This window comes from Magnolia sinica, chromosome 7, assembly GCF_029962835.1.
Source record: "Magnolia sinica isolate HGM2019 chromosome 7, MsV1, whole genome shotgun sequence".
In the NCBI taxonomy this organism is placed as follows: Eukaryota; Viridiplantae; Streptophyta; class Magnoliopsida; order Magnoliales; family Magnoliaceae; genus Magnolia; species Magnolia sinica.
The window spans coordinates 20061422-20076419 of record NC_080579.1 but is presented as its reverse complement, the minus strand read 5'-3'; the positions used below and the strand labels follow the sequence as shown (position 1 = coordinate 20076419).

General features: G+C 41.0%; 1 non-coding gene across 1 annotated transcript; it reads right to left on the bottom strand.

Moving 5' to 3' along the window:
- Window positions 1-1426: 1426 nt before the first annotated feature.
- On the bottom strand, window positions 1427-1533 carry LOC131252469 (small nucleolar RNA R71). The gene has a single exon (XR_009174488.1). It is a non-coding gene; the product is annotated as a small nucleolar RNA R71 (small nucleolar RNA).
- Window positions 1534-14998: the final 13465 nt, after the last annotated feature.

The following is a 14998-nucleotide window of genomic DNA, read 5'->3' as shown; positions in this document are numbered from 1 at the left end:
TACTTGGTTTCAGATAACGTGCAGGTATCAGTCCCTGTGGATTCGACCTCGGTCTTACCGAGTTTATTACTACATCACAACCCTGCACTTGGGGTGTGAACAAGTTTTTGGCGCCGTTGCCGGGGACTGATAGTTACAATTTTCTGAAATTAATTAGTTTTAGAATTAGGATAAGATTAGGATTTTATTAACTTTAGTTTTAGATTTTTATTTCTATTTGATTTTTAGAACTAACTTGTTTCCTGTTTTGTAGGATCCTGACATAAAATCTCTAAATTGGTAATTCTTTCTTAAATTCTCTACTTTTTCTTTTTATAGAATTAGGGTTTAGATTTTAGAAACTTTCTAATTCTAGTATCCTCTGTTCTGTAGGAAATAGGTTATTTTTAGAATTTAGGTTATTTAGAAATTGACTTTCTATTTTGGTTCTATTAACTTTCTAATTCTAACACTTTTTGAATCTAATTCTGTTTCTTAATTTATTTTTAGGATTTTTGTTTAGAAACTAACCTTCCTATTTTGTAGGCCTTTAAGATAGAAATCTCTATTTTGGTACACTCCTTCCCTACTCTCTATTTTTCAATTTTCTTGTAGTAATTTACTTTTTAGTTTAGGCTTTCCTAGTTTACTTTAGAAATTTCCGTTTTTCTTTAAAGAATACTTTCTTTTAGAAATTACTTTACTGTTATTTTTCTTTTAAAGTATCGTTTCTCTTCTTTTTAGGAATCTAACTTATTTTTGTTTTATTTTGCAGGTTTTTAACTTAGGAGTCCAATTTGGTAATTTCTTTCCAACTCTCTCTTTCTTTCTAGATTTTCTTTTCCTTTCTTAGGATTAGGTTTTTAATCGAGGGCTGCGAGTGTTTTTCATGCCCAAGTGGGCCCGTGACGACACTCGACGTCTCTTGACTGAAGGAGGATTGGTTGAGGGGTTGACTATCCATCGCAGGACTAGACACCACTCGAAATCCCCTGAGTTAAGTGAAGTTATGGCTGAAGACCAACCTCCTCTACTCCCACCCAGGGTGGAGGATACCCAAGATGAGAATGAGGTGCAACAGGCACCCCCGCCTCGTACTTTACGAGATTTTCTGCAACCGGCGGGAGTGAGTATGCCCTCATGCATGATTTTTCCTGAAAACACAGGACAGATGGACATCAAGCCAGGAGTTATCCAACTCCTTCCCAAATTCCATGGACTTGAATCTGAAAGTCCATATTTACATTTGAAAGAGTTCGATGAGATAATAGCTACATTATGTTTTCCTAATGTATCTGAGGATACAATTAGGCTGAAACTCTTTCCTTTTTCCTTAAAAGAGAAAGCTAAGACGTGGTTACATTCACTACGTCCTAGATCCATTGGCACATGGAACGACATGCAGAGGGAATTCATAAAAAAATTCTTCCCACATCATAAAACGATTACCCTCAGAAAAGCAATCATGAACTTTGCCCAAAAGGAAGATGAAACATTCTTTCAATGTTGGGAAAGGTTCAAAGATTTGGTCAGTTCATGCCCACAACACGGATTTGAAACGTGGCGCATTACAAATTTTTTCTATGATGGACTGACATCTTCCATGCGCCAAATGGTCGAGACAATGTGTAATGGAGAGTTCATTAATAAAGACATCGACGAGGTATGGGACTACCTCGATAGTTTGGCTGAAAAAACACAATCTTGGGACTATTACCCAAAGTCGAACACCACGCCTAGGCCAACTCAATCAAAGGAGAAAGGTGGATTATATCTCTTGAAAGAAGAGGATGATCTCAAGTGTAAAGTGACTACGCTCATAAGGAAAGTTGAGGCCATGGAAGGAAAGAAGGATAAGGCCAATGAAATTGTTTGCGGCATCTGTGATTGCAACATTCACACAACTGAAAACTGTCCTACAATACCTGCCTTTCGAGGAGTGTTGAATGAACAAGCCAATGCCGTAAATAACTATCAAAGACCTTTTACTGGACCTAACTCCAACACATACAATCCTGGCTGGAAAAATCATCCAAACTTTAGTTGGAGGAATGGACAAACGGTAACTCCTCCAGGTTTCTTCAATCAAAATCCAAATCAAGTGAAACCTCAAGAAGAACCGGTTCAAAATCCCATACAAGAGCTGGCTCAGGCAATGCGGGGAATCACAGATTTTATGCAAAAGATAGATTCTCGTATGACGGTTATAGAAAAGGGGATGCTTCCTGCACAACCTCTCCCCAATCCTAAACCGCAATACGAGAATAATGATCCCAGCTCTTCAAATCAGATGGGACATGCTAAATCCATCACCACTCTTAGGAGTGGGAAGATCATCGATAAAACTCTTCCGGTTAGGCCCGAAAAGCCTCAAGAACCAAAAGAGGACAACAAGGATGGATCCAGTGATGTCCCACAAAAAGTGGAACCGGAACTTCTAGAGAAGCCAGTTGCTCCATTCCCCCAACGGTTGGTTTCACCAAAACCTCTCTCTAACTCTCAGGATATCTTAGAGGTGTTGAAACAGTGAAAGTCAACATTCCTCTACTTGATGTCGTTAAACGAGATACCTTCATATGCCAAATTCCTAAAAAACTTACGACCAACCGACGGAAAATTATTCAAAAGAAAATCTTCTTGACGAGAAAGTGAGTGCCATCCTCAAGCAAGACGTGCCGAAAATTCAAGGATCCCGGTGAGCCCAACCATATAATGTGTAATCGGGAACCATCGAATTGATCACGCACTTCTTGACTTAGGAGCGAGCGTCAATTTGATTCCCTACTCGGTATACAAACAGTTAGGTTTGGGTGAATTAAAACCCACCCCAACCACACTACAACTTGCTGATCGCTCTGTTCGTGTACCAAGAGGGATAATTGAGGATGTGTTGGTCCAAGTTGATAGATTTTACTACCCTGTAGACTTTATCATCCTGGACACTGAACCCATCAATAACATGAGCACTCAGATTCCTGTCATTCTTGGTCGCCCATTCCTTGCCACATCAAATGCAATTATCAATTGCGTGGAATGGTATCATGACTATGTCTTTTGGAAATTTGACATTGGAGTCAAACATTTTTTTCAATAACGGCAGCAATTCAGAGGATGATGACGATTTCCACGATATTAACATGATTGACTCTTTCGTGGAAGATATGACACCTCTGACCTTATCCTCCGACCATCTAGAGACGTGCCTGGCCCACTCCCATGATTTTGATGATGACATGATTAGGGAGACGTGCGCCTTGCTTGATACTGCACCGGTACTTGAAGTTAACCGATGGAGGCCACAATTTGAAGAATTACCACAAACTGATGTAGTGCCTCTACCGTCTAAACCTCAAGCCGCCGAAGCTTGACCTAAAACCTTTGCCCTCCGATTTGAAATATGCCTATTTAGGTCAAGATGAGACATACCCGGTGGTGATCTCGGCCCACCTGGAGAAAGAACAAGAGAGTATGCTTATATCTACTCTCATTGAGCATAAAGGAGCCCTAGGATGGACGATAGCGGACCTCAAGGGAATCGACCCTCGATTTGTACTCACCGCATATATCTTGAGGATAATGCAAAACCGCTCGGCAACCACAACGTAGACTAAATCCAAATATGAAGGAAGTGGTTAAAGGCCGAGGTTCTTAAACTATTGGATGTGGGTATTATATACCCTATATCCGATAGTCAATGGGTGAGTCCAACTCAAGTGGTCCCTAAGAAGTCTGGAATCACCATCGTAGCCAATGCTAATAATGAACTCGTGCCAACTAGAGTCACTACTGGTTGGAGAATGTGCATTGACTACAGGAAGTTGAATACCGTCACGAGGAAAGACCACTTTCCTTAACCATTCATTGATCAGATCCTGGAAAGGTTAGCTGGTCATTCCTATTATAGTTTTCTTGACGGGTATTCGGGCTACAACCAGATAGAGATAGCCCCTGAAGACCAGGAAAAGACCACATTTACATGTCCCTACGGCACCTTTGCCTATCGAAGGATGCCATTCGGACTATGTAATGCCCTCGCCACCTTTCAGCGATGTATGCTTAGTATTTTTTCTGACATGGTGGGGCAATATCTAGAGGTCTTCATGGATGATTTCTCTGTTTACGGTCCATCTTTCAAGCAAGTGCTTGGAAAGTCTTAAATGTGTGTTGAAAAGATGTGAAGAAAAGAACTTGGTACTTAATTGGGAGAAGTGCCATTTCATGGTTCGAAGGGAATTGTCCTTGGGCATATCATCTCGTCCAAAGGAATCGAGGTAGATAAGGCAAAAATCGATCTTATCTCTAACCTACCTCCACCCAAGAACATCGAGACGTGCGATCCTTCTTAGGACACGCAGGATTTTACAGAGATTCATAAAGGACTTTAGTCCTCTCTCGCCCTTTATGTAATCTTCTTCAAAGGATGCTCCATACGAGTGGGATTGAGCAGTGCCAAGAAGCTTTCACCAAGCTTAAGGGCACGTTAACCACCGCACCTATCATGCACCACCCGATGGAACCTTCCTTTTGAACTTATGTGCGACGCTTCCGATTATGCTCTTGGGGCGGTCCTAGGCCGAGAAAAGACAAGAAGCCCTACGTCATTCATTACGCGAGTAGGACTCTAAATCCCGCCCAAGTGAACTACTCGACTACGGAAAAGGAACTCTTAGCCGTAGTGTTCGCCTTGGACAAATTTAGGTCCTACTGATCGGATCCAAGATCATTATCTATACAGATCATGCGGCACTGAAGTATCTTCTTTCTAAGAATGATTCTAAGCCCCGCCTGATACGATGGATCCTTCTACTCCAAGAATTTGATTTGGAAATTAAAGATAAAAAGGGAGTAGAGAACGTAGTGGCCGATCACCTTTCTCGCCTTAATACCTCTGAGTCCCTTGAGACGACTCATATCAATGACATGTTCCCTGATGAACAACTGTTCAGAGTCTCCCATTCACCTTGGTTTGCTGATATTGCTAATTATCTTGCTACAGGTGCCATACCGACACAGTGGACTGCGCAAGATAAGAAGAAATTTTTCACCGAGGTGCGCAACTTTTTCTGGGATGATCCTTATTTATTTAAATATTGCCCAGACCAAATTCTAAGGAGATGTGTACCAGACGATGAGCATCAGAGCGTCATCTCCTTCTGTCACTCACAGGCCTGTGGTGGTCACTTTTCTGCTAAAAAGACCACGGCCAAGATTCTGCAGTGTGGCTTTTACTGGCCCACTATGTTTAGGGACACTCATGAGTTTTGCAAAGCTTGTGAGCGTTGTCAGAAATTGGGAGCATTGTCCCGTCGAAATATGATGCCTTTGAATCCCATCCTTATCATTGAAGCATTTGATTGCTGGGGCATCGATTTCATGGGACCATTCCCCCAATCGTTTGGAAATCTGTATATTTTGCTCGCCGTGGATTATGTCACTAAATGGGTTGAAGCGATTCCGTGTCGAAAGAATGACCATCGCACGGTCATTAAATTCCTAAAAGAAAACATCCTTTCTCGATTTGGAACGCCTCGAGCCATCATTAGTGATGGGGGCTCACACTTTTGTAATAGACCATTCGAGAGCTTAATGAAGAAATACGGTATCTCTCATAAGGTGAGCACCCCATACCATCCACAGACAAGTGGACAAGCTGAGATTTCCAATAGGGAGATCAAACATATCCTAGAGAAAACGGTTAACCCTGATCGTAAGGATTGGTCAATCCGATTGACCGATGCCTTATGGGCATACCGTACCGCATTTAAAACTCCTATTGGAATGTCTCCCTTTAGACTTGTCTATGGGAAAGCTTGTCACTTGCTGTGGAGTTGGAACATAAAGCATACTGGGCGATCAAAAATCTGTATTTCAATCTGGACAACGCGGGCTCGCTACGCAAACTTCAGTTAAATGAACTTGAAGAAATCCGGAACGACGCATACGAGAATTCGAGAATTTACAAGGACAAGATGAAAGCTTTTCATGACCAACACATTTTTCGAAAATCATTCACGCCTGGTCAGAAGGTCCTTTTGTATAATTCTCGATTACATCTCTTTCCGGGTAAGCTTCGATCTCGTTGGACCGGCCCTTACATTGTTGTTACTACTTATCCTCATGGGGCCGTCGAGATAAGAGATCCCGACAATGGCAAGGAGTTTAAAGTAAATGGACATCGTTTAAAGCCATTTGTCGAGAAATTTGATTCGAGAGGACATGTCCATGCCTCTCAATGAGATCCTGTTTACAGGATCGATTTATTTATTTGGCGGACCCAGGTTATCAAGATTGATTAATTCATGGTCCATTCTTGTCTAGTTGAAGACGTTAAACTTAGCGCTCCTAGGACGCAACCCAAATTTTCATTCCATTTCACTTTTCTCATTCATTAGTTCAATGTTTGTGGGTAACATTACTGCAAACCCTCACGAGACTACAACTCGTCCACTAGGGGTAACCTAGGGGTTTAAAGGCTTGTTGCATGCGCTAAATGCAATCGAGAGCACCTGCGAAAGTGGTATAGGTAGGATTTTATTTTTATGTTACCTTCTCTCTCGTGCTGACCGGATTCCATGCTGCGATCTCTTGAAAAGTCTCTCACGATTCGTCATCCAGGTACTATCTTCTCTTCACTCTTTCTTTACTTTTGTTGTCCTATGCGCATTCCATACTCTTATCCTTTACATTGAGGACAATGTAGCTTTTAAGATGGGGGTGGGAGATTAGGTTACCTAATCAGTTTTTCCTGAGCAAAAATTGTGAAAAATTGTGAAAAATTTTTAAATTTTTTCTGGACTTTCTAGTGAATTCAAAGTGATTGGACGACCATCTTTGATTTAGAATTACAGGATATGGAATGTTGGTGATTTACTGCTCGTAGATTCAGTTGCTCGTTAGATTTCACAGTTAAGTTTAATTATTAATCCATGACTAGAAGTTGTAAACATTGATTGAGTCCTGATTTCACATGTCACATCTCGCTTACACATTAAGATTTCAGTTTGAAACTGAAGGGTTAATTTGGTGATCAGTAAGCATAGAAGGAACCAACTGGAACAATTGCCCGTCAAGATCAATTAAAAGGAAGAGATACCATTGACAAAGGATAGGCAAAGAATCTTCACTATAGGTTTGCTCCCTATAAGTGTGGACTTCATTCCCCTTCTTGGTTATTAGTCTTTTACAGTTAAAAAAAAAAAAAAAAAAAAACTGAAGGAATGAAAAGATGATCTTTGAGGCAAGCTTTGGTTATTATGAATTCTTTTGTTGATTACCAACGATATCCTGAAATAAAGAATTGAATCTTAATGTTGACAAGTCGAGATTGGACTATACATCCATGGAATTCAATATTTAGAATTATACTAATTGATGGACTAATATTTTGAACTTGATTATGAAGTTTACCGTGAGCTTGATTTCAGGAAAAAGTAATGCCAACATTCATGAATCTTAGAATTCGAGTATCTGAACTATTTTTCATAAATCCCTTGAGTTGTAGAAATTATTCTGTAATTCTCAATTTATTTTTCGCATACTTTGCTCGGGACTAGCAAAATGCTGGTTGGGGGTTGTGTTGAGGGTCGAATATTGCATATCAGACCCCATTTATTACCTGAATTTATGAGCAGGACTCTGATTAACGGCTTGGTTTAACTGTGTATGTGATGCAAGGTGTAATTACGGACTGAGACTAAGAAAGGGTGTTTAAAGCTGGGATTTAACGCTCTGATGACACCAAAGCATGGGATGGACCCCAGAAGACCAAGATCGACTGATTTGCACACCAGGATCCAAGAAAATCGAGGAATTGAAGCTCAAGTGGCCTGAAAAGTGTTCAGAAAGCAAGATCACATAGTTCCCGCCATCTGATTGGCTCAGAAATTCATACATATCCTGAGGACCATAAATTTACCGTACATGTCAAATCGTAGCCTTTAGATCCTCATGGAAGTGGCTAAACTGATAGATCAGTCCATAAAATCCTAACCTTGGGCCCACCAGTTGTCCAGACACTCTTCAACTTCGGTCCTCATGGGTTAAATAAATGGGAAATAAGTTGGATGGTGTGGATTTCTCCTACTCATCAAGGTAGGCCCCACCTCATGTAGCTTGTGTACACTGCAGGAGTACGCCTGCTGTGTACTGAATCAGAAAAAGAAGTCATCAAGCCTCAACTCGCAGTATCCTGAACGGATTCGGAAATTCGAAGGGCTCACTGCGAATGACGAACAGAGCCTCACGCACGAAATTCGGTGGGCCACCACCTTCGATCAAGGCATCAATCCGGACCGACCATTCCTTTCAAGAGGTCAAACCGACCGTGCCCTGTTCTACATATGAATTTCCTCAGACATTTGGTGTCCTTGAAGGATCCAAACGGAGAATGAACGGCTGAATGAAAACTACGTGGGGCGCACCGAAATAGATTCAAAAGTAGTCATTTCCGACCGAAATTGCGAGGGTAATATAATGAACGGAGTGGATTATCTGGAGAAACCCGATCGTGGACTCCACCATCAGTCCAGCGCAGAAATAGCGTTGGTTCTGCGTTCGAAAAAACCGGCCGTTGTCGGCCACTGTGTGATCTTGATCGTGGTCGAAATCACGATCTGTACCGTCCAAAATTTCCACATGGAGGCCACAACCCTGTCCAAGAAGTCCAATTCTGTTTTTGGACGATCAGTCGTCCAAAATCCCGATCCAAAACATAAGATGTCGGCATTCCACTGCGCATACGAACGCGGTTTGCGTTCCTGGCTGCGTAAGGATTGCCTCCGCAACCTATTCCTGGTGGGCCTCTGCAGCAGCTCTTGGGGGAGAACCCTATAAAGAGGAGAGAGGCTGCTGCTGGATTTTGGGGGGCTGCTGTGGAGAACGTGGGAAGGAAAACGGATTGGCTGCCGAATGTGGAGCAGTTGCTGCTGCTGTGCACGATCAGGGACTGAATTATCCTTGGGCAGACGGCTGGAGATCTGACAGGAGAGAGAGAAAGACAGGGAGAAAAGAAAGAAGGTTTTCTTTTTGTTTTCCTTTTTGTCACCCTTTTCGTCTCAAATTTCTGATGAGATCTAGCCCAATCATGAGTGGCTAAAACCTCTTAGCTAGGGCTAAGAGGTGAAGCCTGTAGCGAGATGGGAGAGTTTATTTTATGCATTTAATTTAAAATTTCTGAACTCAATTTGATTTTTAAAGTTGATGATTCAAGGAATATTTTCTCAGTATTTAATGGTCTGTTGTGACTAAAATTACAATGGATTTGCAATGGCTTTGAATATTTCTCTTTCTCTTTTAATATTTATGACGTCAGGAGGCCCTGTTGTTCACCATCGTCTCCTGGGCATGGTAGGATGACAGTACCCTTCCTGATCTTCATACATTGACGATTGGTTGATAATTAGTTTAATCCTGTTGTTTACTTTGTCTCCTGGGCATGGTTAGATGATGGAATCCATTCTAATTCATACACCTTTCATCTCTTAAAACCTATATCAATGGCAGTTCAGTAAATTTTCATAATTTGTGATCCTGGCATACGATCTCCCTGATCTCTACAAGTGGATCCTCTGAATCCCTAGTTCCCTTCCTCTGAATTCCTTAAAGTCTTAGATAATTCTTCCACAATTATTTCTTAAATTCTATTTGGTGTAGCTCACATCTTAGTCTAGTTCTAGTTCTACTTGGTTTCAGATAACGTGCAGGTATCAGTCCCTGTGGATTCGACCTCGGTCTTACCGAGTTTATTACTACATCACAACCCTGCACTTGGGGTGTGAACAGTGAGCCTCGATACCAAAGAAGAAATTTAAAGGGCCAAGATCCTTTATAACAAATTGAGATTGAAGCTGTCCAATAAGCTCCTGAATGCAACTCGAATGAAATGATAATGATGTCATCGACGTAAATAAGCATATACATCGTGAATTTTGAAGTACATTTGATAAAAAGCGAAGTATCAGCCTTGGAGCCCAGAAAACCATTATCATGGAGAAAGTTGTTAAGCCGATGATACCATGCACGAGAGACTTGTTTAAGCCCATATAATGACATGTAAGTGATAAACATGATCCAGAAACTGAGAATTGTGGAAGCTCGATGGTTGTTTCATATAAACCTCTTCTTTTAGAATGCCATGAAGAAACACGTTTTGAACATCAAGTTGGTGGAGTGACCACTTATTGGCAATGACAATGCTTAAAACCATGTGAATTATGCATGGCTTGACCATGGAACTAAAAGTTTCATCGTAGTCAATCCCTTCTTGTTGCTTGAAACCTTTGGCTATAGAGCAAGCTCTATAGTGATCTATGGTGCCATCAACTTTGTGTTTGATCTTGAATACTCATTTACAACTCACAAAGTTCATGTGTGATCATTTCCAAGAAGGGCATTTATTTCCCGATGCAGCTTCACGCCAAAGAGGATCCTTGTTGACCTGAGAAAAGCAAGTTGGTTCCTCCAACCTCATCAACTAGGAGAGGATGAATAGTAATAACGAAAACTTTCAGTTTTAAGATGTCATCTTTTGCCTGGCGACCATAGGGTGAGAAGCCTTCACAAAGGATGTATTAGTAACTGAATGAGTCAGAGCATGTGGAAGCAATAAAGACTTATTGGGTTAAGTCGGAGGCATGGCGACTAGAAGAGGAGAATTATTGGGATGAGTGTTGCAAAAAATATTGATTTTTAAATATATTTTAAATAAAATATAATATATCTAGTATATTAAAAAAGTTTTTGAAAAAAACTTTTTGGGGGTTTTTAAGAATAGTCTCACATGGGAAAGGGAAAAGAAGTTTTTGTCATTTAAATGAAAACAGTGGAGTATTATAATATTTACTTACCTAGTCCAAGGACTATGGACCACCCGCGAGCGCGCTGCCGCTCGGGCACGGGCACGGGCTCGGTCTCGGTCTCAGGCACGGTGCGAGGGCGTGGGCACGGGCATGGGCGTGGGCATGGGCTTGGGCATGTGAGGCAGTGTGGCTGTAGAGGTGCTAGTGGCGCACTTTGTACTTCGCACGTCCGCATCGTGTCGCAGAGGGTCGCTCCTTCGCGACCTTGAGCGAGACATATGCGACTAAGTGGCTAAGGCGGATGGCTGGATGAAGACGAAATCTAGATGACTGAATGAGAGTCCCTCTGAATATATAGAGAGCTGAAAAAAGAGCTATTGCAGCAGATCTGTAACAGTCGTGCCATTAGTGCAGAGTCCAGCAGTAACTGCTATATGGCTAGCCCAATAGCTAGAAAACGGCTAGCTGCTGTCTCACAGCAGTCAGCATGCAACAACTTAATGGCCCATGCACAATAGTTAGAAAACGGCCATAAAACGGTTAGTTTTCTCCAACAGCTAGAAAACAGTCATGAGATTTAATTCCTTGGATCATAACCCCCGGCCACCATAGCCTATAAAATTCTAAACCATCACTCAACCCACTCCAGCAGACCCTGAACTGAGACAGTCCTCCACTCCTCTCTAGTAATTCCAGCAAGATAGCAAGGGTTGAACCTTTGCTTGAAGAACAGACCAACGGTGTGGTCTAGAACGGTTCAACTGAACCAGTGGCTGAAGACTTGACCAATGCAGTGGTCTAAATCACATATTTTCTTCTCTTTCTTTTTCTGAAAATTTTCTTTTATTATATTTCTGCCAGATTGAGTGTAGCAGAGTTCCAATAGGTGGGTTTTCGTGTTTGCTGAACGCAGACCCACACCAGGCTCATCGTATCCTAGAAGCTGTTTACCTATAACCTATCAGCATACTCAATTCACTTGAGTAGGGGCAAATAACGCTTTAAGGACAGTGTTTCAGACGTGCTTTAGCTTATCCTTATTCAAGCTAATTTTATTTTTCAGTTTCTATATTATACAGAAATTATATTAATATGTATAATTTCCAACAATGAGTAGGAGACTCGATAGTTGAGTGACACTGAATGAGCTGTGTGGCTAGGGCATCATGCTCAAACTTATGGAAGGTTGGTTGAGGTGATTGGGTAGACGTCTGAGTATTGGCCTAGGTGAGAACTATGGAGATAGTGATAATGGTGGAGGAAGAGAACGAATGGCCGAGGAAGATGAGAGAGTTGTATGCAATGAGAGCTAATTATGGGCTACTACAAAAGGAAACGACTCTTGCTCAGAGAAGGGAACACAGAGAAGGGATCGAGTTACAAGCTTATAGGCAATTTAAGGATGGAGATGGGGGTAGCATTCACATCCAAATACACGCATAGTGGTATAATCAGGAGGAGTTTTGAAAAGGATTTTGAAAGGACTTTTGTCATGCAAAATCGGTGAGGGCACTCGATTAATCAAGTAATATGCAGTTTGAAAGGCATCAACCCAATACACGAGAGGTGTTGAGGCCCCGGCCAGGAGAGCAAGTCTATTTTTAACAATATGTTTATAACGATGTTCAACTGGGCCATTTTGCTGGGGGTCTGTGGACATGAAAATTGATAAGCATGTTGATGTAAAATATGATTTAAACTTTATAAATTCTCCCCAATTGTTAGACTGACAGACTTTAATTTTTTAATCAATGAGATTTTGGATCTTACTTTAAAGGAAATGAATATTTTAAGAGCATCAGAATGATTTACTAGAGCAAAGAGCCAAACATATCGATTAAATGCATTCATGAAAAGCTACTAATACCAATATCCATCACGAGATGTGATTGGACCTGGTCCCCAAATGTCTGATACAATCAATTCCAATTGAGAAGTATAAATAGTAGTATTATAAGAAAATGATGACTAATGACTCTTGCTCAAATGACAAGAACAAAGAAAAATAAAATAAAAAAATAGCACTTCTATTTATGACTAAAAGTGAATAAGAAATGATGGTATTGACAGTCCATAATACAGGATGTCTAAGCCGTTGGTACCAAACATCGACAGAGGTCCATTCACCAATGAGAGCTGATGGAGAAGAAAACATGGGAGGAACATCACGACATTGGTCTATGTAGTAGAGTCCACCTTTAGTCACCCGAGGAGAACCACCTTCCCTATGCTCTAGTCCTTAACAAGAAAAAAGTCAGGGTGAAATTTAAAGAAGACGTCATTATTATAAGTAAGTTTTAAGACTGATAGATTAGATGAAATCTCAGAAACATGAAAAATATTATGAAGAGTAAATGCCAATGCGTATTGGAGAAGGTAGACATACCAATGTTGGAAATGGGAATACTAGAACCATTACTAATGCAAAGTTGGTCTAGATTGTTGTACTATGATTGAATATGTAGGTAGTGAAGTCAGAAGTTACATGATTAGTGGCACTACTGTTAGAATACCGGTTTCTATCATAAGATTGAGTTAAAGCAACGAAGGTAGCTAGAAGTGGATGTGAAGAGCTGGCTTGATAGTTCTGATCAAACTGAAATCGGCACGATGCGACAACATGATTTTCTCAAGCACAAGCGACACAGGGATGATCATGATGAGGTTGATCACCGTCTTCCTAAAGGATAACTACTTCGAATCCACGGAGCTTCTCTGGACTCTTCACAGAGACTTCTTGAATCCACGAGAAACAGAAATAGAAATAATTCTGAATTATTTGAAATAAATTTATTAATTATTGATAAACGAGTCCATAACCCTTTAAATAGGGATACCAAGACTTGGAAGAAGTTTAAGAATTAAACTATAACTAAAACTCCCTAAAATTCGTAATTTATTGTAAATAGTATTTTTTTTATTAATACTAAGTGTTTATGTGGCTTAACCATGTTATTCTTCTATTTTTTCTAAACACTTTTCATGTTGGACACAACTCCTAAAGCCCAACGGATGAAGAGTTACAATCAAACCAAAACTTAAAATACTAAAAAACGGAAATAAACATGAAATTCGACCGTCGATATGATGGAACCTTGCAAATTCGGCGTCGGAAATCTAGCTGCTTGGTTGGTTGGCTAAAGTAGCTTGTCCTGCCCTAAAATCATATATGGCACGTCAAGTAACTCATTTTAGTTTGCGAGATATGCCTGTTTTAAGGTTCTGACAATCTTGATGACTTCTGCCTCCGATCGGGTCTTCTCTGATCCATCTTGGACATGAAAGTGTTTGCGACCCGCTTTACACCAACAAATATGGCAAGGACTAATAGAAGGTGTCACAGATGGATGTTGAGGATGATTTCCTTACCATCCTGATCTATGTCCTTGTTGCTCAGAGTGCTTACCTCAAGTAGGATGATTACCATGAATTTTGATAACAACATTAGTAGTCGGAGCTATTAAGAAGACAACATTCTGTGCCTCAAGTCTTATTTTAAATTCTAGCAAGTGAGATTGAAAATCTTGTTGGGAGCGTTGCATAAAAAACCTTAGTATCTCACCTCCCAAAAACACCAGAATTACGGGATATAATTCAAAGCACAAACCACACGACACAAGAGATTTTACGTGGAAAACCCTCAAAGAGGTAAAAACCAAGAGACCTAGTCTAGAGCAATAATTCACTATGAAGTAGAACGTTACAACTGATCACAAGCACACATTGCTTAGATCAAACCTTCTTCACTCATGCAGGAGTGGATGAACAATAAGAGAATAAAGAAAAGGGAGAGATCTCACCGATCACGAGGATGTAAAAGCGCTAAGATGTCGATTGCGCAGTAGATCCCCTCTACGAGTAGAACCGTCCCGTCCACAAGCTTCCTCTCTCTCTCTCTCTCTCTTCCTCTAGAATCACTTTAAGAAGCCTTAATATACTCTAGAATAGCCCTAGGGACCCTTATTTATAGTTTAGGCAACTTCTTTCTGCACCTCTGTGAAAACTGCCTCAAATTTACACAGTTCGCACCAATCCGGACTGAATTTGCGTAACCCTCGACTAGTCGAGCTGGGTCTTTGACCGGTCGAGCAGACTCCTCGATTGGTCGAGCAGTTCGGACTGTGGCCGCTAGACTTCGAGTCAAGTCAGGCCTCAACTGGTTGAGCCAGCACCCTCGATCGGTCGAGCTTGAGGAGAAAATCCTCATCAAATCTCTCCCTTTT